Genomic DNA, 26,556 nt, shown 5'->3' with positions numbered 1-26,556 from the left:
GGTGCACCGCCAGGCACAGGGACCTGATTTGGGCTAGCCTGATGTATCTTAGTCCGTGGTGTCACCAGGCCAAGCGCTCCCCACCACTCCTGTTTGAGGGGAGTATGCGACTAAGTCACTGCAGGGCCCTGTTCCGGCTAGTCTGCTCGTTCCCAGAATGTCCTCTGTTGGAGCCTCCTAGTCTATGAAAGGGTCCCCATTTCTCTCACCCACCGCAGGTCGATGCAGGGCTCCCTGCCAGTCATGCTCTCAACTTTCAATTTTTTTTTTGTCTTTTCATTTTTATCGGTACCGGGGATCAAACTCATGACTGCCTGCTTGCAAGGCAGGCGCTTATGCCACTGAGGTAAATCCCCAGGCCCTGAGGGACTACTTCAAATGAAACCAGGTTGTCAAAGCATCCCCATATTGCTATTGGTACACATAAGATGGATAATGACATCAGTCCCAATGCATAGAATGAATATTAGACATTTTGTTGAGTTTCCTCAAGAATGACAGTATTATTTTTTCAGATTTTTACTTTGCAATGTGTAATGATTACATTTATCCTGGGGAGTTGGTACATATAGATAATACACAGCTATTTCCCATCTGGGTATTTTCTCAAAAGTGCTAAAGACATTATATGACAATGGTGTGCGCACACCCATGGTTAGACTAGCACAATTCATAATAGCCAAACATTGGAAATAGCCTGTATGTCCATCAACAGATGAATGGATAAAGAAAATCGATGCTTTTTCACAATGAAGTACTATCTTGCCAGAAACCACGAAAAATTTAATCATTTGGAGGCAATTGGATAATCAGGAGTATAACATTAAGCAAATGAAATCAAATATACGAGCTTAAATATTATATAACTTCATTTATATGAGGAACTCAAGCAAAAATAATTAAATAAGAAAATAAAGGATAGCTAATAGAAAACACAGAGATAGATCTTTTGCAAATGGGAGGAAACCCAAGAGATTAAAGGAGGGGTGAGGGGTGAGAGAGGGAAAGTTTGGGTATATAAAAAGAATTAATATGTTAATTCCCAATCTGTAGGTTGTCCCTTCATTCTGTGGATTGTTTCCTTTTCTCTGCTATGCTTTTTAATTTACTATAACCCTATTCTTTATTTTTCACTTTATTTCTTGTGCCATTGATGTTCTGTTCGAAAGGTCCTTGCCTCGGGCCAGGAATTTATGGAATTTATCTCAGTGGTGTAAGTGCCTGCCTGACAAGTGTAAGGTCTTGAGTTCAATCCCAGGTAGACACACACACACACACACACATGCACACACACACACACACACACACACACACACTCACAAGTACACACACACACACATGCACACAAAGTCTTTACCTATACCTATTTCTTCAAGAGTTTTATCTAGTGTATCCAGCAACTTAAATGTTTCTTTCTAAATATTTTTCTCGCTTATATCTAGTTGTCCACCCAAAAGCTCATGCAGCCATTGGTGAGGCTTTTGGAGGTAGCTGGATCTAGCCTGTGTGATTTTTGAATTAAGGGTGTGATTCTGGTGTTAAAAGTGCCCCAGTCTGTGTTTCAGTTAAAATGGAAGGTAGGGCTGCTGATGCTCTCTATTTTTGCTGTAACCTACTTTGCATGCTATGAACTGTTGTTTCTTCTCTGTGATATGGTCCTGCATTAGAGAGAGCTGATTATGGACTGAAACATCTTCAAACTGTGAGCCAAATGAACCTTTTGTTCTTTAACTTGGGAGTCAGGTATTTTGTCTCATCAATGAGAAAATAAAAGACAGATTTTGGTGTGAAGATGGATGTTACTGTGCCTATAACTGACCACATGGTTCAAGAGTGTTTGGAATTGGCATGTGGAAGAACCTGGAACAGTTTGGAGATGCTGGCTGAAGAGGCAGTGCGGGAATGTAAGTTGGGAGGTTCTGCTCTCCACTCAGAAGACCAGAAGGCAGATATAAAAGCAGGCAGCAAAGACCAGTTTTAGGAGATTTCAGTTAGGAATGAGGACTGACTCTGGGTGTTAAGCTTCCAGAAATATCTCTCTGCATTTTGTTTATGTGCAAAGACTTTGCCTGCAACTGAGATGAAGGGCACTGAGCTAAGCACCTAGCAGAAGGAATTTCAAGGCAGAAATCACATTGAGGTGGTGGCATGGCTACTGTTGGGAGCTGTTGGCCAGATATATGTTGAGAATCAAGAACAAAGAGCCCAGCAGAATGGTTTCAAATATTTTGAGTTTGACCAGAAAGGAAGGCCTGTAAAGTTGCAGCCTGCAAAAAATACAACAGTGACTGAATGAACTGGAATCCATCCTTTGAATTTCACCAGGAATAGTAACCTGGTGCTGTGAATATGCATACATATAGTTGGCCTCTCCTGGTGGTTTCTGGCATGCCAAGCCATCATCAAAACCACTGTCTGTCTCAATGCCACAGTCCAGTTCTGTATCCTAGCAAATATGAATAATGAAAAGTTTAGATTTCCTGACTGGGTGTTTACAGATATATCTTCTTAAAGGCTGTTAATTTTTTCAAGTCAACAGGTCCATTTCTTCCAAGATTTTTTCTTCACCATGGCTTAGCATTATGCAAATAATGCTGCTCATTTTGCTATGGTCTTCTTTAGGAATTTTGCTTATTAATTCCATTATTTCTTCACATGTAAGATCATTTTTATTGCTCAATTCATAGTTGAAGTTTATTAATATTTCTCTGATGTTTGCTGCATCTACAGTGCTTTAGTGAAAGTTCTTATTAATTACTGTACATAAGCCCATTTCAGAATAACTCATTTTGAATCCCTTGCCCAATAATATTCCAGAGTTAACTGATTTACTTCCATGTAATCTTAATTTGTAAATTTTTAATGGACTTTGCATCCACTGAGTTTTCAGCATTGTCTGTGGCTGCTTTTTTTTTAACTCGCTGATCTGCTCACCTTCAGCAAGGTTTCTGCCATTACTTTAGTGAACAGGTTTTTTTATGCGAGTTGTGCTGACTCCCATTCTGTTATTGACTCTGAAAAATATTATGTTGTTCTTCTTTGCATCACCTTGCAGCTGTTGGTTTGGTTTTTAATTATTCCTTGTTTTTTTTTAGATTTTTAAGGAGGAAAAAGAATATAATAAAATTTTGAAACAAGATATGAAGGTAACAATCACTTACATTGTGTATTGTTATCTTTAAATTAGTTACTCAGAGTATAAGATATTGGCATTTAATTGTCCAAACAGTATTAACACAATCCTTTCTTTTCAGTGAACTAAGAGAAATAAATATTGTATCTATCATGTATTTTTAATGTAATGTTTTTTGCTTTTTACTTTCTTCCTTTCTGCTTTCCGTTATACTATTTTCCCTTTTCTTTTGAGGATTCTTCCCATTTTAGAATAGCTATTGTATATTTTAGATCTTATTTACTCTTTAAGCTTCTCACAGTAGGGAGACAATACTACCTTTACACATATGCATCTCGTTTATTTCACTTAGGATTATGATCTCTAGTCGGATCAATTTACATATAAAAGCCTCTAATTTATCCTTCTTTATGACTGAATAGTACTTCTTATTTACACAGTTCACATCTTTTATACCCATTTCTTGGTTGATGAATATTGGGGTTTTATCCAAGATGTAGCTATTATAAACTGTGTTGATATAAACACAAGTGCACATACAGCATATTTAATTCTGCTGGGTAGATACTGAGAAGGAGAATACTTGAGTCAAATGGAACCTCCAATCTTTGTTGTTTTATTTATTGTTATTATTGTTATTTTTGCTAATGGGTATTGAACTCATGATCTTTTACTCATTAGGCAGGCACTTACGCACTGACCTAAATCTCCAGCCCCTCCAATTCTTGTTTTTGGAGGAATCTCCACACTTATTTTCACAGTGGTTGTATCAGTCTACATTCCCATCAACAGCAGAGAAGGGTTCCTTTTACATCTCAGGAACTCCAGCATTTTTTATTGGTGAATTTCTTGATAATAGCCATTCTTTTTGGAGTGTGATGGAATCTCAGTGTTATTTTAATTTGCATCTCTTGAATGACCAATGATGTCAAACTTTTGTTCAGATATTTATTTGCTGTTTGTGTTTCTTCATCTGAGAAGTATGTATTCATCTCAGATGTTAATTTTCAATGGGGTCTTTAAATTTGTTGAGTGTGGTTTTTTAAGTTCATTCTATGTTTCTGATAGTAATCCTTTGTCTGAGGAACAGCTGGCAAACATTTTTTCTGACACTGTGGGTTGTCTCTTCAATCTGTTGGTGGTTTCTCTTGTATTGAAAAAGCTTACAAGTCGCTCATAATTGTTGATACTTTGTGATAATTTGTGTGTGATTGAGTTTTATGTATAAAGTTTTGCCTACACCAGTGTCTTCAAGGATTGTCCCTATTTTATCTTCTACCAGATTTAATATTTCATTTAGATCTTTCATCTATTCCAAATTTCATTTAGTGCATGGTGAAAGTTATGGGTCCAATCTTAATGTCTGGCATGTGCAGAGCCAGTTTTTCCAGCACTGTTTATTGTTGCAAAACAGTGCAGCTCTTGATGTTTCCTGCAGGAAAGACAATGAGAGGGTAGGAAAATCAAGAGATGAAAACTGAGGTAAGTCAGGACCCTCTCTCTGAATGGGAGGAGGGAAGCTGCTAACCACTGTAGTGCATTTACTTAAACATTAGCACTCAGCTTCACGTGGTAGTCTATTGCCTAGTAATCTGCATCCATGGCAACCTAGGAGCTTGGTGTTCTTGAGTCTGGAACACCTGTTTGGAGTAGTCATTGTTTTCTGACAGGCTTGCCTCACCCCGGAATGTGTGATCAGTCTCCAGCTTCAGCCATTCCCTACATCTCCCCTGTCTCCTGTTTTATAGTTGCAAGTAATGGGTTCTCTGTTAAAGATGGAGGATAAAATTGAATTATGTAATTGTTTTATGATTTTAGGAACTTATGGCTATAAATAGACTAGCCAATTTTTGTTGTTTGTTAATCAGCAGAACATTTTACAGGTTTCTTTTTTAATTTTTTATTTTGTTTTAAAGAGAATAAAACAAAACAGAGCAGAGTAAAGCAGATAAGAACAAAACAATGCAAGGAACACTGACTGCACTTCACATCAAGAAAACCGGATATCACCAGTAGCTACTGTAACATCTTATTTCTTTGAAATAATTGAGCACACCTTTATACACAATCGTATTAAACATAACAAAATAGTGTAAAACAATTCAAGAGAATGAAAATATTACAGGACATTGAAAACCAAATAATATAAAATGAACAATGGCTACTACATTGGTAGAACCAACAGAAACAGAAGAAAGAAAGCATGGGCGCTGGGGATTTAGTTCAGAGGCGTAAGCGCCTGCCTTTAGAGCATGTGGTCATGATTTCCATCCCTGGTACCGGTAAAAATTAAAAAAAAAAAAAAAGAAAGCATGGTTGGACTTCAAAGCAAGATGATACTAAATCAGCAATGGCTGCCACAATGTCTTGTTTGCTTCAAAGTAGCTGTTCATACCATCACACATAATAAAATCAAAGATAGCAGAATGAAACCATTCCAACCTATGAATGAAATATAAGACTTCAAAGCATATAATGGGGAACCATGATTACCATATAGTTTTATGTACTCTTACTATTTCTTATATTTGGGAGACTATACAGTATTTAAACATGTAAGTTTGATTTATTCCACTTATGAGTATGGTCTCAAGTTGTGACTACTTATTTTTAAATATGTCAGTGTGATCATTTTTTATGGCTGAGCAGTACTCCATTGTATAAAAATACCACATTTAAAAAAAATCTATTCTTCAGTTCATGGACATTGAGGTTGTTTCCAAAGTCTGGGTATTACAAATTGTGCTGCTATAAACATGGGTGCACATATATCACTGTGTTATGATGCTTTCAGTTCTACTGGGAATATGCCCAGAAGTGGGATAGTTGGGTCAAATGGGACTTCCACTCACAGCTTTTTGAGGAATTTGTAGTTGCACCAGACTACACTCCCACCAACAGTGCAGAAGAGTTTCTTTTTTTTGTAACCTCTATAGCATTTGTTGTTGGTAATTTTCTTGATCCTGGCCATTCTTTCTGGAGTGAGATGGAATTTCAGTGTGGTTTTAATTGGCATTTCTCTAATGATCAATTATGCTGAACATTTTTTCATGTATTTACTTGCCATTTGTATTTCATCATCTGAGAACTATGTGTTCATCACAGATGCCCATGTTTGGAATGGGTCTTTGAATTTCAGGCATCTGATATTTTAAAATTCTTTATGTGTTCTAGACAAAAGTCCTTTGTCTGAGGGAGAGTTCACTAAGATTTTTTCCCCCCAATTTGTGGATTTTCTTTTCACTATCCTGGAGATTTCCTTTATCATGCAGAAACTCCTTAATAGGTGTTATCTCAGTTATTTATTTTGGGAAGTATTTCCTGTGTAGTTTGATATTTGTCCATGAATTCTCTTCCTACCTCTATGTTTTCAAGATTTCTACCTACTTTGTATTCCAACAGATTTAGTGTTTCTGTTTTTAATATTTAGATATTTGATTCATTTAGACTTTTGTTTAGTACATGGTGATAGGCATGGGTCTAGTTTTAGTTTTCAGCATATAGAGAGCCAATTTTTCCAGCACCATTTATTAAAGAGACATTCTTTCTTCCAGTAAACACATTTGGACTCTCATCAAAGATAAGGTGGTTAAGTGTGTTTGTAGTTGTAGTTGTATCTTCAAACCCATTCCATTGATCTTCAGGTCTGTTTTTGTTTCAGTACCATGCTAATTTTATTACAGTATCTCTGTAGTATAACTTCAAGTAAGGGATTGTGATGCTTCCTGCCTTGCCTTTGTTGCTTAGAATTGCCTTTGCTGTTCTAGGTCTCTTCAGGTTCCAGAATTTTAGGAGTGATTTTTTTTATATCTATGAGGTATGCTAGTGGTCTTTTGATTGGAACTGCATTAAATCTACGTAACAATTTTGGGAGTATGGCCATTTTCACAAGGTTTGTTCTTCCTATCCATGCACAAGGGATGTCTTTCCATTTTCTGAGATCCTCTTCTATATATTTTTCAGGGTATTATAATTTTTCCTGGATAGATCTTTTACTTCTTTCATTAGATTGATTCCTAATTATTTCATTCTTTTGGATGCTATTGTAAAGGATGTGGCTTCTCTTATTTCTCTCTCAGTGATTTTGTTATTAGTGTATAGGAATGCTACTGATTTTTGAGTTGACTTTGTATCCAGCTACATTGCTAAATTTATTTATTATACCTAGGAGTTTTTCAATGGAGTTTTGGGGATCTTCTATGTAGAGTACCATGTCATCTGCAAATAATGATAATTTAACTTCTTCATTTCCTATCCTTATTCCTTTTACTTCTCTCTCTTATCTAGTTGCTCTGGCTAGTATTTCCAAGAGGTGATAATGGACATCATTGTCTTGTTCCTGATTTTAAGGTAAAGGTTTTCAGTTTTTGGCCATTTAATGTGACACTGGCTGTTGGCTTGTCATAGATGGCCTTTATTATATTGAGGTAAAGACCATCTGTTCCAATTTTCTGTAAGGTTCTTATCATGAATAAGTGTTGGACCTTATCAAAAGCTTTTTATGCGTCTATAGAAATGATCATGTGATTCTTTCTTTTGGCTCTATTGATATGGCGGATTACACTTATTTATTTACATATGTTGAACCATCCCTGCATTCCTGAGATTAGTCCCACTTGGTTGTGGTGCATAATCTTCTTAATGATTTGCTGCATTCTGTCTGCCAATATTTTATTGAGAATTTTTGCATCTATGTTCATTAGGGAGATTGGGCTCTGGTTCTCTTTTTTAGTTGGATCTTTCTGAGGTTTTGGTACTAAAGGAATATTTGCTCCCAAGACTGGTTAGGAAGAATTGCTTCCCTTTCAATTATATTGAAAAGTTTGAGGAGTTTTGACCTTAAATCTTCTTTGAATTTCTTGTAGAATTCTGCAGTAATCCATCTGGGCCTGGCCTCTTACTTATTCATAATTAAGTTAATTAATTTTCAATTTCCTTAATAGAAATTGGGCTATTCAGCAGTTTTACATCTTCTTAACCCAGATTTGGTACTTCACATGTTTCTAGGAATCTGTCTATTTCTTCTGTTTTATCAAACCAATGGGAGTAGAAGTTTTTGAAATAGGTGTTGATGATCTTCTATATTTCCACAGAGTCTGTAGTGATTTCACCCCTTTCATTGCTTATTGCATGAATTTGACTTTTTTCTTTCCTTCTTGAAATAAGGTTAGCTAGGGGTTTTTCAGTTTTATTTATTCTTTCAAAGAACCAACTCTTTAATTCATTGATTCTTTGTATTGTTTTCTTAGTCTCTATTGCATTAATTTCTGATCTGATCTTTATAATTTCCTACCTTCGTTTGGCTTTAGGCTTGACCGCTCTTCTTTTTCTAGGGTTTGAGGTGTTGTGTATTTGTGTTCATTCTGTTTTCATGATGTGGGAATTCACTGCAAAATTTTCCTCTGAGGACTGCTTTTATTACATCCCACAGATTCTGATAAGTTGTATTTTTGTTGGCATGTAGATATTTTAAGTTTCTTCTTTGTGTCCCACTGATTGGTCAAGATTTCCATGTGTTAGTGGGGCTTTTGCAGTTTTTATCATTAATTTCTACTTTCATGTTGCTATGATCTGATAACATGCATGGGCTAATTTCAATTCTATTGCATTTACTTAAGCATGTTCTATGGGCTATTGTATGGTCTATTTTAGTGAATGTTCCATGTACTGCTGAGAAGAATGTATATTCTGATGTTGTTTTTAGGAACACTCTGTATATGTCTATCAAGTTCGTTTGTTCACAGGTGTGTTTCAGTTCTGTTATTTCTTTGCTGATTTTCTGTCTGGTTGATCTCTCCCTTTCTGTCAATGGCATGTTAAGCTCTCTTGTTATAATTGTATTACTGCTTATTTGATTTTTCATTTCTGTGAATACTTGCTTTGTATAGTTGGGTGCTCTGAAATTTGGTGCATATATATTTAAGATTGTTATCTCTTCCTCTTGAAAGGAACTAGTATGTAGTGACCTTGTTTATCTCTTTGGATCATTCTTGGATTGAAGTTTACATTGTCTGCAAACAGAATAGGTATCCCTGTGGTTTTTTTTTTTTTTGGATTCCTGTTGCATGAAGTATTATTTTTCATTCTTTGACTTCCAGTCTATGAGTTTCCCTTTGGGTTAGTTTGGTTTCTTGTAGACAGCATATGGTTGGGTGTTATTTTTGATGATTTTTGTCAGTCTGTTTCTTCTAATTGGTGAATTGAGGCCATTTGAGTTAATGGTTATAACTGATACGTATTGGTTTACTTTTGACACGTTATCTTTCGGCTGTGGCTTTTTCATATTTCCACTCTGTTTAATTGTCTGCCTTGTTTAGTGGTTTTTCCTATGTCTATCTAGAATTTCTTTCAGTATTTGCAGGGTTGGTTTGGTGATCATGAAATTCTTCAGCTTTTCATTGTTGTAATATCTTATTTCTCCAACCATTTTGAAGGGCAGTATTTCAGGATACATCAGTCTGGATTGGAAGCTGTTTTCCTTTAGGGTCTGAAATACTTCACTCCAGGCTCTTCCTGACTTTATTGTTTGTGCTTAGAATCTGTTGTGATTCTGCTAGGTTTTCCTATATAGGTGATCTGTCTTTTCTCTCTGACAGCTTTTAATATTCTATTCTTATGTTGGATTTCTGGGATGGTGATTATTATGTGTCTGGGTGTAGTTTTATTTTGATTATTGCTATTTGGACTTCTATATGCTTCACTGATCCTGATGTCAGTTTCCAATTTCATGTTTGGGAAATTTTGAGCTATTACTTCTCTAAATACCCTCCTGACATCCTGTATGTTGTCCCCTTCCTTTTCATTTATCCCTATCAATCTTATGTTTTTCTTTGCATCATCTTGCAGCTGTTGAATTGTTATTTCCTGATTGTTTGTTATTTTTAGAAGATCTTTCCTTTCCTGTTCACTAGCTGCAATCTTGTCTTCAAGGTCTGAAATTCTATCTTCACTTTCACTGAGGCAGTTTTTACAGCTTTCAATGGAATTTTTGATTTCTGTATATCTCTTTGCATATGCTTTATGTATTCCATTTGTTTCTTATATTGTTCATCCAGGCATTCTACCTTTTTGTTTAGTTCCTCCAATTTTTTAAACTGTGTTTTCTTTAGATATGTTCAGCATCTCTTTCATATCTTTTATCATTTCTTCTTTTATCTGGGAGATTATTTCTAGTTTGAATCATTTTAAAGCTTCTCAGTGTTGCTTCTTTATTTCAGTTGCTATCATGTCAGGTATTTCAGGCATCATGCATGTATTTTCTTGTATTTGCATGACTCCTAGGCTTTCTTGGGATGGGCTGGATGTTTGAGATTGCATTTTGTCTTTTTTTTTGTCTTTTTCTTGTATTTCTGTGTTTCAAGTAATATTCCAATACTTCCCCAGGGCCTGGTGGAAAGCATCTTCTCTGCCCTGAGCTTCTGGGACTCTAGCCGCCCAGTTCCCTGGACTGAGAGAGGGTCACTGGGGGTTGGGGAGGTAAGCCCAAACCCTGCAGGGCAGGGTGAGTGTGGAGGAAGCCATGAAGTTCCTTGGCTGGTGGGAGCAATGATCCCAAACTATCAGGTTTGGGATGGTGCAGGAACACTTATCTCAGGCCAGCCAGTCTCCAGAATTTAGGGCACAGGCAGGCTCAGAACTCTAGAGTCCACCAAGCATGGCAGGGAGTGGGGAGGCCAGTGGTGGCCCAGGCCTGCTCAAAGCCCACTGAGCTTGTCCAGTACAGCAGGAAGCCATGAAGTTCCCTGTATGGGCTGAGTGAGAATCCTAAACTCGGTGGGCTTGGGGGGTGGTGCAGGTACACTTATCCCAAGCTGCCCAGCCTCTGGAACCAATGGTGCTGGCAGGCCCAGAACTCCCCAGCATGACAATTTAAAGAGGTGCAAAATATTTAAAAGGTTGTGAAGGAGCTCAGGGCAAAGGCCTTGTGTTCAATTCCCAGTAGAAGGGAGGAAGAACAAGAGGGGAGGGGAAGAGAGGAGGAGATGGAAAAAGAAGAGAAGAGGAAGAAGCCTCACCCTTGATTTCCAGCATTTTTCTATGCTTCTCTAGTCTTCAAATATATTTCTAGTTCATGCTGAGCAAGTTCTTCATTATACTTATCATAGCCATCATGAGTTTTTTTATCTGAAATATGATTTCTTCTTTGTTTCCTCTGTAGCCTCTTAGTTTTACTTGTTTATTTATTTTTTACTTTTTTATAATTATCCTACAAAACTGAGGTGAGTGACTTCTGATTTGTCTTATTGCATCATGTCCTGGATTTGTCCTGGGTCAGCTGGAGGTCTGGTTACATTTTGTTTCTGCATCTTGTCATTTTCCATTTTTAAACTTTATTTTGTTTTCTGTGTTGATGCTTGTAAATTGCTCATAATGACAGATTTATGTCTAATATCAAGGCTTCTCTAGAAAAGGTCTATTCCTCAGATATGTCTTTTAGGTGTAGATGGTTCTTGGTCTTTGTATCTTTCACAAGATCCTACATTCTCAATTTTTTTTAATGTTCCCAATTTATGAAGGAAGAGATGTTGTTGTCTATTTGGCTCACCACTCAGATCTTTGGTACTGGACAATAGTAATGGTAAAGACCTTAGTCACAGTGTTGTTATAAAGGTAGAATAGCAGATTATAACAAGTATTATATCCTTCCTAAGTAGTATCACTAGAAATAGCAACAGATCAAACATAGCTTAGTATCTTAAAAACTATGGAGACTATTTATTTGGTATCTTTAACCATTGGGTAAGACCTGTAGTTATATAACAAAATGTAATATAAGTTAAAAACTTGTGCTCAAAAGAGTTTTCCCTTAGAAGAGCAATCTTACTCTGTGGTGGGAGAATTTAAGTGGAATAGGGGACAAAACACAGAGATAATTGAAGGGATATGTAGTGGAAGCAAGGATAGGGAACAAACATTGATCACACAAGCTTTGGGAAGCTGGAGAACAAGACAGGAAAGAGAGAGAATCCAGGAGAAGGCAAAAGGTTCTCAACGTGGACCAGAAATACCTGATCCAATGTTTGCTCTTATGAAAATGTCATAAAAACAATAAAAATTTTGGCAGACAGAGAGAAAGGAGATGAATATAACAAAACATACACAAAGGTAAAAATCTAAACACACATAAAATGTAACACCAAACAAAACAAAATAAAAAGACTCCTGCACAGAGATAAGAAAATGAAAGAAACAAAGAAGAAACAGCTACAACAAATTCCTTTTGTAGCCACAGTTCTTTGGTAGTGTCTCTATCAGTTATATAAACTGCATGTTAAGCCATGGAGCTCTGCAGTAGGATTAGTGCCAGGTAGGGGATGATCTTGGCCTCCAGATAGGGGGACTGGGGCCAGGGTCTTCATCCAGTGACTTTCTGTATGTGCCTGCCAACCCACACACTCCTTACCCTGTTGATCCCTGTGTTGCTCTTCTGGTTGCTGTGGCATCCTCAAACAGAGGCAGGCTGACGGTGCTCCATCTTACAGAGAGTTGCCTTCTCCCATCATCATACAGGTATCTCTGTTCCATTTTCACTGACTTTGCCTTTTGTTCTCTGTCTTCTTTTGCAAGATGGAGTGTGTGGGGAACTGTGGGCTAACTCTGCTCCTGCTGCCACTGCAGTGTCAGTTGATCCCACTTTGATCTCCTCTGCCCATGGGAAGAGCGTCAACCTCCTAGTTATTGCTGTGATACCATGCAAGGTTGTTTAAATTCTCTGAAGACCCTGGCCACATGGCATGAAGGATTTTGCTGTTTCATTTACTGCTTTTGCACAGCTGCTGCCAGGATGACACCAGCACCACCACAACTGCTGGAGACTACTACAAAGTTGCTCTGAGCAAGATTTAAAATAAACTAGTTGACTTTCCATGTTCATCAGTGTGTCTGTTCTAGGGTTAGGTCCCTTGTTGGGAGATGGGCAGTGATTCATAGTAAGCTTATCTCTATGAATCACTGATCCTGGCTGAATCCTGTAATGCCAGAGACACCTCAAATGGCCATGTAAGGCTACAGCTGCGGACACCTCTCTCCAACCATAATTAACTAGGTAGAGACTGCAACTCCAGGCATCTCCCTCCTGCTGTGTCACTCCTACCTTAAATTTCATCATAGAGATAAGACAGTTCTCCTAAATTGGTATAATCTACTATGTGGAACAGTCTTTGAAGTGACTCCGAAGGTCCTGCTCAGTTCCCACACATTCCTCAGTATTCTTTTTTGTTTGGAAACTTAATAAATATAGGCCAGCCACAGAAGATCTTTGTCTCTAACACTGCTAGAAGTTTTTGATTCTCCTGCAGCCCTAGAATCATATTACTTGTCTAAAATATTTAAGCCTTTGCTGTAAACTTGTTTGGTAGATTAGAAATCTTGACCAGTGCCCCTGTAAAACACCACCACCACCACTGCAGGAATCACTAACCATACTGACTCATTGATTCTGTCCCACAGTGGAGATAGCTCGCAGTCTACCTGGTCCCGCTTGAATTTCCTTTCTCCTAGAGAGTGCCACATTGTTCAAATTCTATGCATCCCTCTTTCATCCCCCTTTCACACTACAGGGCAGGAAGGGTTGTGGACTGCTTTTGCTTTGGTCTCTAACCTTGTTGCTGGGATTCCAATTAGCTACTAGCGTACAGGACAAAAAAAATCTGGGTGCCCATTGAGGATGGAGTAGTGCTGGTGAAATCTTCTGCATCCTCAGCATGGAGGAAGGCGTAAGAATCAAGGTGCCTTTCATCCCAAATCTATCTTGTTTGGCTTGAGTTAGTCACACATTTGCAGTCTATCAGCTTCTTGAGGACATCTTAGTTTGGTGCTTCTTGCTCAGTACACAGGCAGTAGTGCCACCAGCAGCATGGTGATCTTGATCACCATTTCATAAAATCCTATGTCTATGGTTTGTTTGATGTACACGTGGCTTATTTTAAGTTGATTCGGGGGTCAGGATATATGTCCCTCCATTTCCCCCAGTTACCTTTGTTTTTAGTTGATTTTCTCCAAGTAATTCAATGTGGCTCCTCTTCTATTCAGCCACATTGAATCCTTCTTTGCTTTTAATTGTTTGATTTAATTCTATGTTTTTCTTCTTTTGGCAAGTGTACCTAAGTGTTTGTCTTTTTTCTTTCTTCTTTCAAAAACTACTGTTCAGCTCATTGAGAGTTTTGTAATTTTTGGGAGGATAGGAGAACGGGAAAAATTATTTAACACACATCACGTGCAGGTGTAAATTCTGTATTGTGAATGTGATCAGTATGTATATCTAAAATATACCAATAAACTTAATAAAAATGAAAATATATGTATCCTTTTAAACACATTTTATGAGTTCCTGTTCACAGTACCTAATGATTATACTCATTGCAATGAATTGCTACATAAATATAAAACATCTTAGTTCTGCTTAGCCCCAATCCCCTCCTATGTGTACAGTTTTTATAGTTTTTTTTAGCATAAGTACAAAATGTACCTGAGTTTGACTGTTCGTTTTCTTCCTCTAACAGCATGACATTGTGCCTACTGTCTCTGATAGACTGCTCTGTTGTTCTTTACAAAAATTTTGTAGTTCTTAGGAAAGCATTGTGAGATATTTGCAGACAGTAAGATCTGCTGTACACCAGGAGCCCTTCCAGCCACTTGAATTGGTGGATGGGAAATTTGGGAATCTCTTGAGCATTGTAAGCTTTGTTTTATTGTTGCTCCCATCTCTAGTCTTAAGCATCAAGAGTTCGCCTTAAGTCTTCTCTGCACCAAGTTACCAATATCTGTGGAATTCTGTAGTTATACTTAATTTTGATATGTTTTCTAATTGGTGCTGGGTGATCTTCCTGGTCCTTTACAGGATAATCCTGGGCCTCATGACAGGTCTGAGGGTAGCCAGGATGCTGGGGAGCAGATGGTTGTCAAAACTGTAGGCAGTGTACTTTTGTTGGAGATTTTCTTAATGCATGCTGTGTTATTTTATTCCATTAATGTATTTGAGTATTTTATATAAATTATTGCATTGAACCTAGAGAGGCAGAAAAGAACCAAGAAGACAAAGTTTTTTCTCCAAATTATCACCACATTGTCAGCGCTATAATAAAGTGGTGTACGCAGTGTGTGATATCACTGAGGGGGAGCTAAGCAGACTGGGATTTGAAAACTGAAGAAGGGCCCTGGGAAAGGAGAGATATATGAATCTGAAGCATCAACTTTACTTAAAAAAATGCAGATAGTCGTTATTAAAGATTCAGCAGTTCATAACAAAGTGAGAAAATTAAAGATAAAGTCATGGTATTGAACTAAATTTATTCAAGGTGAAATAAAGGTTTAGAGTTTTGTGAAGTGATCTTTTTCCTGTTTTGTTGTTTGTACTTTCTGTTTATGAAATTATGTTATAATGGCATATTTTCTTTTTCCTCTTTGAGACAGGGTCTTTCAATGCTTTTCAGGCTGGCCTTGAGCTCACTTTGTAGCCCAGGCTGGTCTTGAACTTTGAAGGATCCTCATGCCTCGGGCTCCCAAGTGCAGGATTACAGGTATGTGCTTACGACTCCTGATGGTATATGTTTAAATTTAATAAAGTGTACTAGGTATGAAAGATACAAATAAAATTTCCCCAAAATACAAATCAACTCTTCTTAGTGGTCATATTTTAAAAGAATTTTGGGGTAATTGGTTCCTGAAATTCCTGAATCTGAAAGCAATGCTAGTAAATGGCCTTTCAGAATTGTCCTTGACTGCGGGCTCTTTCTGTTATCAAGAATAGAGGCCTCACTTGCACTGGGCATAATGCCAGTAGAGGGTGAGGCTGGAGATCTGGGCAGTGCCCACTGGGATTTCTCCATAAAAGACTCAGAGCCTCACTCCTCCTCAGCATCTTTGTGGAGGAAACACACAGTTTCCACCTGGTTGGCAACGCTCAGCTCCAGGCCCAGTTTGGAGGGAAAAGGGATGCTGTCTGTGAGTTAGGGGAAGACTCGTTTCTGCCCAGTTCTGATTTGGGTGCCAGATGTGTGTAGATAAAAAAGAAAACAGAAAAAGAGCTGAGGACCCTTTAGTGCGTATTGGACTAGATAGGAGTATGGTAGTGACGAGGACATGGAGGAAGAAAGGATACAACAGTGACTTTCATCTTGATTTTCCTCAGATTGCAGTGACCCAGCTTGGATTTCTGCTGCTCCTTATGATGGCCACCCGAGGGTGCAATGCAGGTGAGTCTCCTTGCAGGAGCCTGGGCTTCCCAGCTCATCTTTACTTTTGGAAGAAAGTAAGTAGCTGAGTTACTTCCAGGATCTGAACCTCTTCTGGGTTAAGGTGACATCTTTGAGATGAGCTCAGGTCACCTTGGATGTAGGCTGAGTGCTGATTTCTGACCTCTTGAGTGATCTGACCTGTAGCAAGGAGGGTGTTACTAAGGTCGACCTTGGTTCAGGCTCTGGGCCTAATTTTACCTTGAAGCGACTCTGGGAGGGCCTGTTTGTCCTCCAAGCCATTCCTCCCTCCCATGGCCTTGGCCTTGGCCTTATGTGGCAATTGCGTGTTCTGCTTTGTATCCAGAGACTGCTTTCTTCTTAGCCCTCCTTTCTGCAATGAGAAACAAGGATTTTCAAGATTTCTCTGCATTATGTATTTTTAAGGACAGAAACAAGTTTTGCTAAACATCCCCTCATGTGTTCTTCATAAAAACAGTATTTGTTAGTTGCATTTGAGGCATGGGGTGGCCAAGGTTCAAGATGCTGAGATGTTTTTACAAGGATCATCAACTCATGAGTATCAAATACCTTATATCTGAATGTTTCTGAATACAAAACTTGTCACTGCCTCTTTTCTTCTGATTTGTACTGGAGTGAAGATCAGTACTGAAGGTCCTTTATTCTATGTCCCTGTTAGTCTCTTAAACACAGCCAAAACTATCTGCCTTGTACCCTCTCTTTCAAGCACATGAACTTATCTATACTTCTTTGTATGGTGGATATTTTTTGCTTTATTCTTTTCTCTGGGCCTTTGGACATGTTGTTTCTTCTCTTGCATTATCTTCTCTTCCTTCCTACTGTTAGTCATATTCATTCTCCCACAGTAAGCTGAAGTGTCATTGTGCTAGACTTCTGTGACTGAGACATGCTGTGCTAGATCGTTTCTCTACCTCCTGTCAGGCCTCCCCTTCTCGGTTTTCTATTCTTTGTCTCTATTCGCATCTGAATCTCTCTTTGTTCTCCCTAACTTCTGTTTATTCTCAGTATACTTTTTTGTTGGATTTTTGGAAATGCTCTAGAAGTTTTTTTTTTCTTGGCAGGTTGGGTGGTGTTAAATTCCTTTGAATGCCCTGAGCTCTGTGCAGAGCCTAGCATCTCCATCAGGTTATGTGGAGAGGTATATGTTAAGTCTGCGCTGGATTCCAGGCCAGGTGGGCTGAATGGAGAAGATACTGGCCATCTCAGCGCCTTTCATCCCAGACAGTGAAGCTCTGGTTCAGTGGAGAAATGAGTTTGAGATTAATGATAAGGGGAGGCTGGGTTTTGTGTCAAACCAACAATGAAAATTAAGCTTTACATTTTCTCTAGTTTTGGCCAGTGCTTATCCTGAGTAAGAGACCTGTTCGTTGTCTCCATTTCTGCTCCCAAGCTGCAGTGCAGCCAAGCAGAGGTGCCATAATGTCTGTGGTAAGTGTTGTAGCACAGACATTGGAGCCAAGCATGGGGTTTTATTTCTAGTAGGTTTTTGTTTTTGTATACAAAGAATGGGAAACTGTACATACATTATGTATTGGGTAAAGCGTGGGATTTCAATTATTTTTTAAAAATTTTATTTAAAAGGAAAAAGAGAAACAACAAAACAAAAGAAAGCTGTGTAAGGGTACAAGTAATACAGAACTACCAAAAAAAAAAAAAAAACAGTAAGAAATCCCAGTTAATAGATTACATATTATCATCTTACAGATAGTTGCTCAAGTCACAGATTCAAGGGATACAAAGTGGACATTCAAACAGTGAGACTGCAAACAGTTGTGTTCAATGATCCAACTAAAAACATTAATATGGTCAGCTATTTAACACCCCTAAGCACACTTGCTGTTGTATCTTTTAGAGCACTTTTTTTCCTTCTCTATTTTACAACAAAATTTACACATTTTGGGTTTTATTACTTGTCGATGTCGCTCCCGGCCGGCAGGAAGGACACACGACAAAGTCTGGTAGTGGACAACCTTTTCTTTTATTTTTCTTCTCCGTACAGCCTGCCCTGGGATCGCTCCCAGCCGAAGCCTCCTTTGGTCCGCTCCCCGCGGCTCCTTCTGGGCTTCTACTTCCGGGCTTCTTCTTCCCCCCCAGGGGTGGCACCAGTATATATACGGACACAGTGTCCAATCATGTTAAAGTAAGCAAGGCAAGCTGATTGGCTAACATCATCAGTTGCCAGGCAGACTATATTGTTGAGCGGGTTGCTTACGCGGTAAGCAGGAAACTAACGTGCTCGATGGGAGGGGTAATCTACCTCAGGCTTTACTCTTTACTACAGGCCTCACGTCCGCCAAGTGAGGCGACCGGGCTCGGGGCTGCGGCTCCCAACATCTCCCCCTTTTTTATTTTTTATGAATGTGCGCATCGTAGCCCTTCCTGGACTGGGTGCAGAGGCTTATGCCCTATGCGTAGGCCCACCGTAGGTCCTTGGCTTAGACCCTGGTCGGCCGTCCCATGGTCTGCCAAGGCCCTGAGGCCCTCGTCCTTTTTCTAGGGCCAGGCACAAACTGGACGGAACCTGGATGCACACAAGCTTGCACTCATTTCCTCTCCATAAAGAAATCCCCTCGGAGAGAAATTTAGACCTGGGCAGCATCTAACAGTCCAGCGGCTTACGTGCAGGATGGGGTAGGGCCTGTCTTAGGTTGAGTCATGCTGGGGAGGCATGCTCTTACCCATCATTGACTCATCTACCCTGCTATATCATAATTTTTTAGAGGAGGAGTGTGGGAAGCTCACCACCCCTAGACTCGGTCGTAGGCTAGGCGAGCGAGCCATGCATATGCCTGAGGATCTTCTTGTCCATTTCGGGCTACCGCTATTTCTATTCATCTTGTTGGTTGGTCTGTGATGGATCTCCGGTAGGGCAGGTCTGATCTTTAGTCGAGGGCTTTGTCGCCCGTGTCAGTCTCTCCGGTACCCACAGTGGTTCTCGTCCCGATTCCTGTGGGAAAACACAAACCGCGCCTCGGTTCCAGCTGACCACTGGATCCGGGCCCATCCATTGTCCTGTCAGGACATCTTTCCACTTCACCCACCCTTTATGGTTGGGGGAAGGGTTGCAGTGCTCCACGGCTGGGGAGCAATTATCATTATTTAAATTTAAAAAATTGTGTGTGAATAGTGCCATGGATAATCGTGCCTTTGGGGCCAGGCCTTGGCCTACTCCCCCTTTTTGTTTTTGTAAAATTTCTTTGAGGCTTCTATGAGCCCTCTCAATGATTCCTTGACCTTGGGGATTGTATGGGATACCATGTTTTAATTGAACCTCCATCATTTTGCAGAACTCATTGAAGGCTTTGCCTATATAGGCTGGTCCATTATCAGTTTTTAATATTTTTGGTTTGCCCCATGCGGCCCAAGCCGCCAGGCAATGATTGATCACATTAGACACTTTTTCACCTGTTTCTGCTGTTGCAAATATGACGTGAGAACAAGTGTCTGTGGAAACATGAACATATTTAAGAGTCCCAAACTCCTGTATATGTGTGATGTCCATCTGCCAAACATCACCAGGGATCAAACCTCGAGGGTTTACTCCCATCGGTATGGCAGGTTTGTATGTGGCACAGGAGTCACATAGTCGCACGATATCTCGTGCATCTGCTCTGGAAACATGGAAATGGTTTGCTAGTGTCCTGGCATTGACATGAAACTTATCATGGAAGGCACGGGCTCGCTCGATTGGTGTTAGTAAGGTAAAAATCCATAACGGGCGAGTGGCAGTATCAGCAGCCGCATTCCCCTGTGCCATAGGCCCTGGCAGGGATGTATGTGCTCTTATGTGGGTGGTGAAGACCTTATGGTGTCTGTTCTGAAGCAATGTCTGGATAGACAGGAACAGCCCAGCCACTGTGGAAGTGGATCTAATTAAACCGGCAGTCTCAAGCACTTGCATAGCATTGACCACATACCTAGAATCGGAGACAATATTAATGGCTTCTGAGAACCGTTCAAGAATCATTTTAACGATCTGCAGTTCCACCACCTGAGGCTGATCAGGTTCAAATTGTATGGTAACCGGGGGCTTGCCTAGGATCACATAGGCGCCTATCCCCGTCTTGGAGCCATCTGTATATATTGTAGTTGCTGGGACTAATGGCTCAGAGGCAGTAACCTTTGGAAAAATTATAGGGTGCTGAGTGACAAATGACAAGATAGGGTCTTTAGGGTATTGATTGTTTATATCCCCATGGAAAACACATCTCAGAATGGCCCATGTATCTATGCAGGCAGCCAGGGTCTTGATCTGGCTGGCGGTATAGGGTACTCGGATGGCTTGTGGTCCTGAGCCAAAATGTTGGACAGCTCTATCATGCGCTTCAAGGGCCAATGAAGCGACTGCCTCCGGGTAATGCTCTATGACTTTTGCAGGTGAGACCTTAGGGTGTATCCACAGTAATGGTCCTTTTTGCCAAATCACCGCTGTGGGCTGTAGACTAGTCTGTAGCAAACAGACATCAAAGGGTCGCCCTGGTTCAATTCTGTGTAAGGTAGCCCCACCTAAGGCTTTTTCCACTCTCTGTAAGGCAGCTCTTGCCTCAGGAGTGAGCCTCCTGTGGGAGGCTATATCTGGGTCTCCCTTCAGAAGGTCGAACAGGGGTTTGAGATCTGAATTTGGTATATGTAAATATGGCCTAATCCAATTAATGTCTCCCAATAGCTTTTGCATGTCATTTAGGGTCCTAACGCCATCCGTCCTAATGGTGACCTTCTGTGGAGAGACTAGCATAGGGGAGATTTTCGCGCCTAAGTAGGTCACCATTTCTCCTCCCTGAATCTTGTCGGGGGCAACATGCAGATTAGCTTGTCTCAGGGCCTCGACCAACTGGCCGAGCATATTATTTAGCATGTCTGGGTCCCTGCCGCTGAGCAAAAGGTCGTCCATGTAATGCACACATCTTATCTTGGGAAAGGATTTCCGTAGGGGGGCCAGTAGGGAATCAAGGTAAATCTGACACATAGTGGGACTGTTGGCCATACCTTGGGGCAGCGTTATCCACTCGTATCTGAGATCAGGGCTTTCTTGGTTAATGGTGGGTAAAGTAAAGGCGAACCTATGGGTGTCCTCTGGATGCAGGGGGATTGAGAAGAAACAGTCTCTAAGATCTATAACATAAACTGGCCAGGACTGAGGGATGGCTGAGAGAGCTGGCAGCCCCCTCTGGACCACCCCCAGGGACTGCATCTGTGCGTTGACCGCCCTTAGATCATGGAGCAGCCTCCATTTGCCAGACTTTTTCTTAATTATAAAAATGGGGGTGTTCCATGGGGAGGTTGACGGCTTAATGTGTCCTAATCTAAGTTGTGTACTGACTATTTCTGACAAGGCTAATAGCTTTTCCTTAGGCAGGGGCCACTGAGGTACCCAAACCGGATCATTTGACCTCCAGGTGATTTTGATCGAAGTGGGTAGGAGAGCTTCTTCAGCGGCCCCTAAGAAAAACCCAGCCCTTGCCTACCTTTTTTGTTCTCTACTGGTATTGGGGATGTCCGACCCTGTAGGGCATTGCCCAAGCCTTTGCCGGGGGTATATCCCTGGTTCCTGAGTATATCCTTAGCCTGGGGGGAGCAGTTTGACGTAAGCGTGACATCCATCTGAGTGAGGATGTCCCTTCCCCATAGAGACACTGGCAACTGCAACACAAATGGTTGGAAATGGCCCTGATGACCCTCCTCATCGCACCAGAACAGGGTTGAAGCACTAACCTGAGGAGCTGACACCATCCCCAGGCCCTGCAGCGTGTTATCTGCAGTGTTGGTGGGCCAGTTGGAGGGCCAATCCTTTCTAGAGATAATGGAACGGTCAGCTCCTGTGTCTAGGAGCCCTGTTATATTCTTGCCATTGACCTTAAGTGAGAGCATGGGCCTTTTATCAAGTATTATATGGAGTCCCTCGAAGACTTCCCCTGAGGAACCGAAACCTTGACTTTCTCTAATTTTCTGCTTTGAGGGGAATCTCTTGTGGAGACTGGGGAGCAGCAAGAGCTGCGCTATCTTGTCTCCTTTATTGATTACCATAGTACCCACAAGAGATTGAACCATAATTTTAATGTGTCCTGTGTAGTCTGAGTCTATGACCCCCGGGACTACTATGAGACCCCGAAGGGCCGTGGAGGATCTCCCGATCACCAGACCCACGGAATTTTCGGGTAACGGTCCCTTAAAGGTGGTTTCAACCACTTGAACACCCATATCAGGCACTAATATAAGTCTGGAGGTGACACTGAGGTCCACACCTGCTGACCCAGGGGTGGCCCTTGTTGAAGGCTGCCATCCTGAGCTGTCCTGTCTCTGGGGCGGGGGCCCGCCTGTGAAGGGGGCCCCCTCTGGCCGTTTTTTGGCCCTCTAGCATCTCGTCCACAAATACGGTTGCCCTGAGCATCAAAGACCGACCTACACTCCTCAGCTTTGTGTGATCCCCTCTTGCATCGCCCACAAACATATGGTTCTTCATTCCTAGGGCGAGGCCTAGCATCTGCATTGTTTGGGCAATGACGTTTAATGTGTCCTGGCTCCCCGCAGGCAAAACACCCTTTAGCCTTACATTCCCCTTCTAACCCGCGAGGTCCCCTCTGCTGTACAGCCGCGGCCAGGAGAGCAGCCACTCCCGAGTTGGAGAGCGGCCCCCCTATCTCTCTACATATCCTAATCCAGGCGTTGAGGTCCTTGTTCTTATGAGGAGCTATCGCTGCCTTGCACTCCTTTGTACATTGCTCAAAAATCAGCTGCCTTACCAGCGGTCGAGCCACTCCCGGATCAGAAAATATCTTATCGGCAGCATCTTGCATTCGGGCCACAAAGTCAACAAATGGCTCTGTGGTACCCTGAATTATTTTTGAAAGACACAAGGAGGCTGTTCCGGCACCACTTACCTGCTTCCAGGCGCGGAGCCCTATGGCGTTGATTTGTTCATAGACAGCGCCGGGGAACTGAGTCTGATCATCAGCATGCCGACCTTCTCCCATAAGCATTTCCTTGTTCCACCCCCGGTTTCCCCGATTGGCGTTTCTCTCAGCCTGCTCTGCAGAGAACTCTGCGTACCAGGCTCGCCAATCCAGGTAACTACCCGAGGGCAGACACGCCTTTGCCAGCTGAATCCAGTCCGCGGGGGTGAGGGGCCCAGAAGACAGGTTCTCCAGCATGGCAATGGTGTAAGGCGCAGTCGGCCCAAAGGTTGTAACTGCATTTTTAAGTTCTCTAATCTGCTTTATCTCAAAAGGCTCCCATGCATTACGTCCCTGGCCCATAGCTACTTGTACAGGAAATATCCCGTAGGGGCCACTATCTATCCCAGGTGGTGGATGTACCTCATGAGACAAACGTCCCCCCTGCCAAAGCCGCCTGTAAAAATACCGACCCACCGGCGGCGGAGCATAAGACGGCGGCCATGATTGGGCGGAAAATGGGGGCCCGTGCATCACTTCCTGTTCTGGCGAAGGGGAAGGGAGCTCCCGGGCGGCCGCCTCGCAGCGAGGGATCGCCTCCGGGAACAGCCCCCAAGGTGGGGCGGAAGGCTTCGCCTCCCTCTCGCGCCGGGGAGCGCTCAGGAGCTCTCTACTCCTCTGCAGACCAAGTTGAGCGGAGCGCAATTCACGGCGCAACGCTGGGAAAGAACCCTGCAACTCCTTATCGAGCGACTTAGGCTCCTGACAGCTGGTCTCTTTGGCCTCCTTGCCATTCAACTTTCCCTCGTCCTCGGAGTCAGACGACTCCGAGGCTAGAGCCCCGTCCTTCTCCTTAGCATCTTTGTTCCCCTTGATGGGCCCCTCTCGGGAGCTCCCCGACTGGGCCTGCTCAAATACCCTGCGTACTTTTGTAAGCTCTTGAGAGCTTTCTCCACAACCACCCTCACTCTTAGTGTTGCTACCTAGCATGTTTCCCATCTTTTAATATGTTACTCACCGCGTGAGGCCCAAGGAATCCGCCACTTACGCGTGAGCCTGAGGGGAGTCTAAAAGCCCTGTAGGTGCGCGCCACCCAGAGCCCAGGCTTATCCCCAACTCACCTGTCTCGCAGCTCTGTACTGGAGCGTTGTCCGCTGTCACGTCTCGGGGGTGATCAGTCCCCGTGCGGGCCTCCAAATGTCGATGTCGCTCCCGGCCGGCAGGAAGGACACACGACAAAGTCTGGTAGTGGACAACCTTTTCTTTTATTTTTCTTCTCCGTACAGCCTGCCCTGGGATCGCTCCCAGCCGAAGCCTCCTTTGGTCCGCTCCCCGCGGCTCCTTCTGGGCTTCTACTTCCGGGCTTCTTCTTCCCCCCCAGGGGTGGCACCAGTATATATACGGACACAGTGTCCAATCATGTTAAAGTAAGCAAGGCAAGCTGATTGGCTAACATCATCAGTTGCCAGGCAGACTATATTGTTGAGCGGGTTGCTTACGCGGTAAGCAGGAAACTAATGTGCTCGATGGGAGGGGTAATCTACCTCAGGCTTTACTCTTTACTACAGGCCTCACGTCCGCCAAGTGAGGCGACTGGGCTCGGGGCTGCGGCTCCCAACAATTACTCCTTAGTTCTTATTACTTTTTTTTTTTGGGAGAGAATAAAGTCAAATATGGCAAAACAAAGCTGTCAGTCAAAACCAAGGATAGACATAGCACATGCTGTAAAAACAGAGTACAAGGTTATCAACAATGGTTACCATAATGTCTCTTGTTTCCTTAAAAAGAATTGTCTATCTCATTAGATATTATAAAGTTGAACAAAACAGTAGAGAAAAAGACCAATAAAACTTAAGCCTTGTAAACATTACAGGACTTCCAAAGGAGACAATAGTCAAACCAGAATGGGCATCTTAGTGAATCTTATTGCCTTCAAAGTAGTTGCCTATACCCTCAAACTTGATACTATCATACAGAATGGAACAGAGTCTAATCAGTCAAAACAAGATCGTGGGAGTATTACAGGACTTCAAAACAAGTTAATAGGAAATCATAAAATGTTACTATTATATATCATGCTAATTTTTAAAATTTTTCTCCTTAATTGAAAAAACCATAAAAAATAACTAAATCATTTTTTAATGAATAAGGGAGAGATTGAGATAAAAGACGACATAACAATATAACAATACAAGTCAAAGTATGACTGTTTCAGCAACCTAGTGCTTCACCACCAAATAACCGGCTTAATAGTAGTTACCATAGTGTCTGTCTTTCTCCTTGAAATATTTGAATAAAACTTCATATACTATAGCAAAGCAGACCATGCAATTGCCACACAAGCCCAAGGCCAAGGCCATGGGAGTGAGGAATGGCTTGGAGGACAAACAGGCCTTACCAGAGTCCCTTCAAGGTAAAATGAGGCCCAGAGCCTAAACCAAGACCCACACATCTATTGCCCTGGGGTCAGGACAGGATTCCCCCCAGCTGCAGTGAATAGCATCCTGCAGACAGCTCTTCTGCGTTTGCTCTACGTGGAGGTTAGGGAAGCTCCAAGTTCTTCCTGCTTCAAACAGTACTGTGAATCAAATTCTTGAAAATTTGTGGTCGGCCTTAGTAGCACCCTGCTTGCTACAGGTCAGGTCCCTCAAGAGGTCAGAAATCAGCATTCAGCCTATATCCAAGGTGAACTGAGCTCAACTCAAAGATGTCACCGTAAGCCCAGAAGAGGCTCAGATCATGGAAGTAACTCAGCTACTTATTTTCTTCCAAAACTAAAGATGAGCTGGGAAGCCCAGGCTCCCTGAAGGAGACTCACCTGCGCTGCACCCTTGGGTGGCCGCCATAAGGAGCAGCAGAAAACCAAGCTGGGTCACTGCAATCTGAAGAAAAGCAAGATGAAAGTCACTATTGTAACCATCCTTCCTCCATGTCCTTGTCACTACCATACTCCTATCTAGTCCAATACACAGTAAAGGGTCCTCAGCTCTTTTTCTGTTTTCTTTTTTATCTCTACACATCTGGCACCTAAATCAAAACTGGGTAGAAATGAGTTTTCCCCTAACTCACAGACAGCATCCCTCTTCCCTCCACACTGGGCCTGGAGCTCAGCGTTGCCAACCAGGTGGAGACTGTATGTTTCCTCCACAAAGATGCTGATGAGAAGTGAGGCTCTGAGTCTTTTATGGAGAAATCCCAGTGGGTACTGCCCAGATCTCCAGCCTCACCCTCTACTGGCATTTTGCCCAGTGGAGGTGAGGCTTCTATTCTTGATAACAGAAAGAGCTGGCAGTCAAGGACAATTCTGAAAGGCCATTTA

The 26,556-nt window shown here is 41.8% G+C and overlaps 1 pseudogene; it reads right to left on the bottom strand.

Moving 5' to 3' along the window:
* Positions 1 to 1,438: 1,438 nt before the first annotated feature.
* On the bottom strand, positions 1,439 to 26,185 carry LOC100725905 (caspase-3-like; annotated as a pseudogene).
* Positions 26,186 to 26,556: the final 371 nt, after the last annotated feature.

The sequence above is a fragment of the Cavia porcellus genome, unplaced genomic scaffold, assembly GCF_034190915.1.
Source record: "Cavia porcellus strain 051 isolate PalLab524CR breed Dunkin Hartley unplaced genomic scaffold, mCavPor4.1 scaffold_7, whole genome shotgun sequence".
In the NCBI taxonomy this organism is placed as follows: Eukaryota; Metazoa; Chordata; class Mammalia; order Rodentia; family Caviidae; genus Cavia; species Cavia porcellus.
The sequence above is the reverse complement of the archived record's forward strand: the minus strand, read 5'-3'. Positions and strand labels throughout refer to the sequence as shown.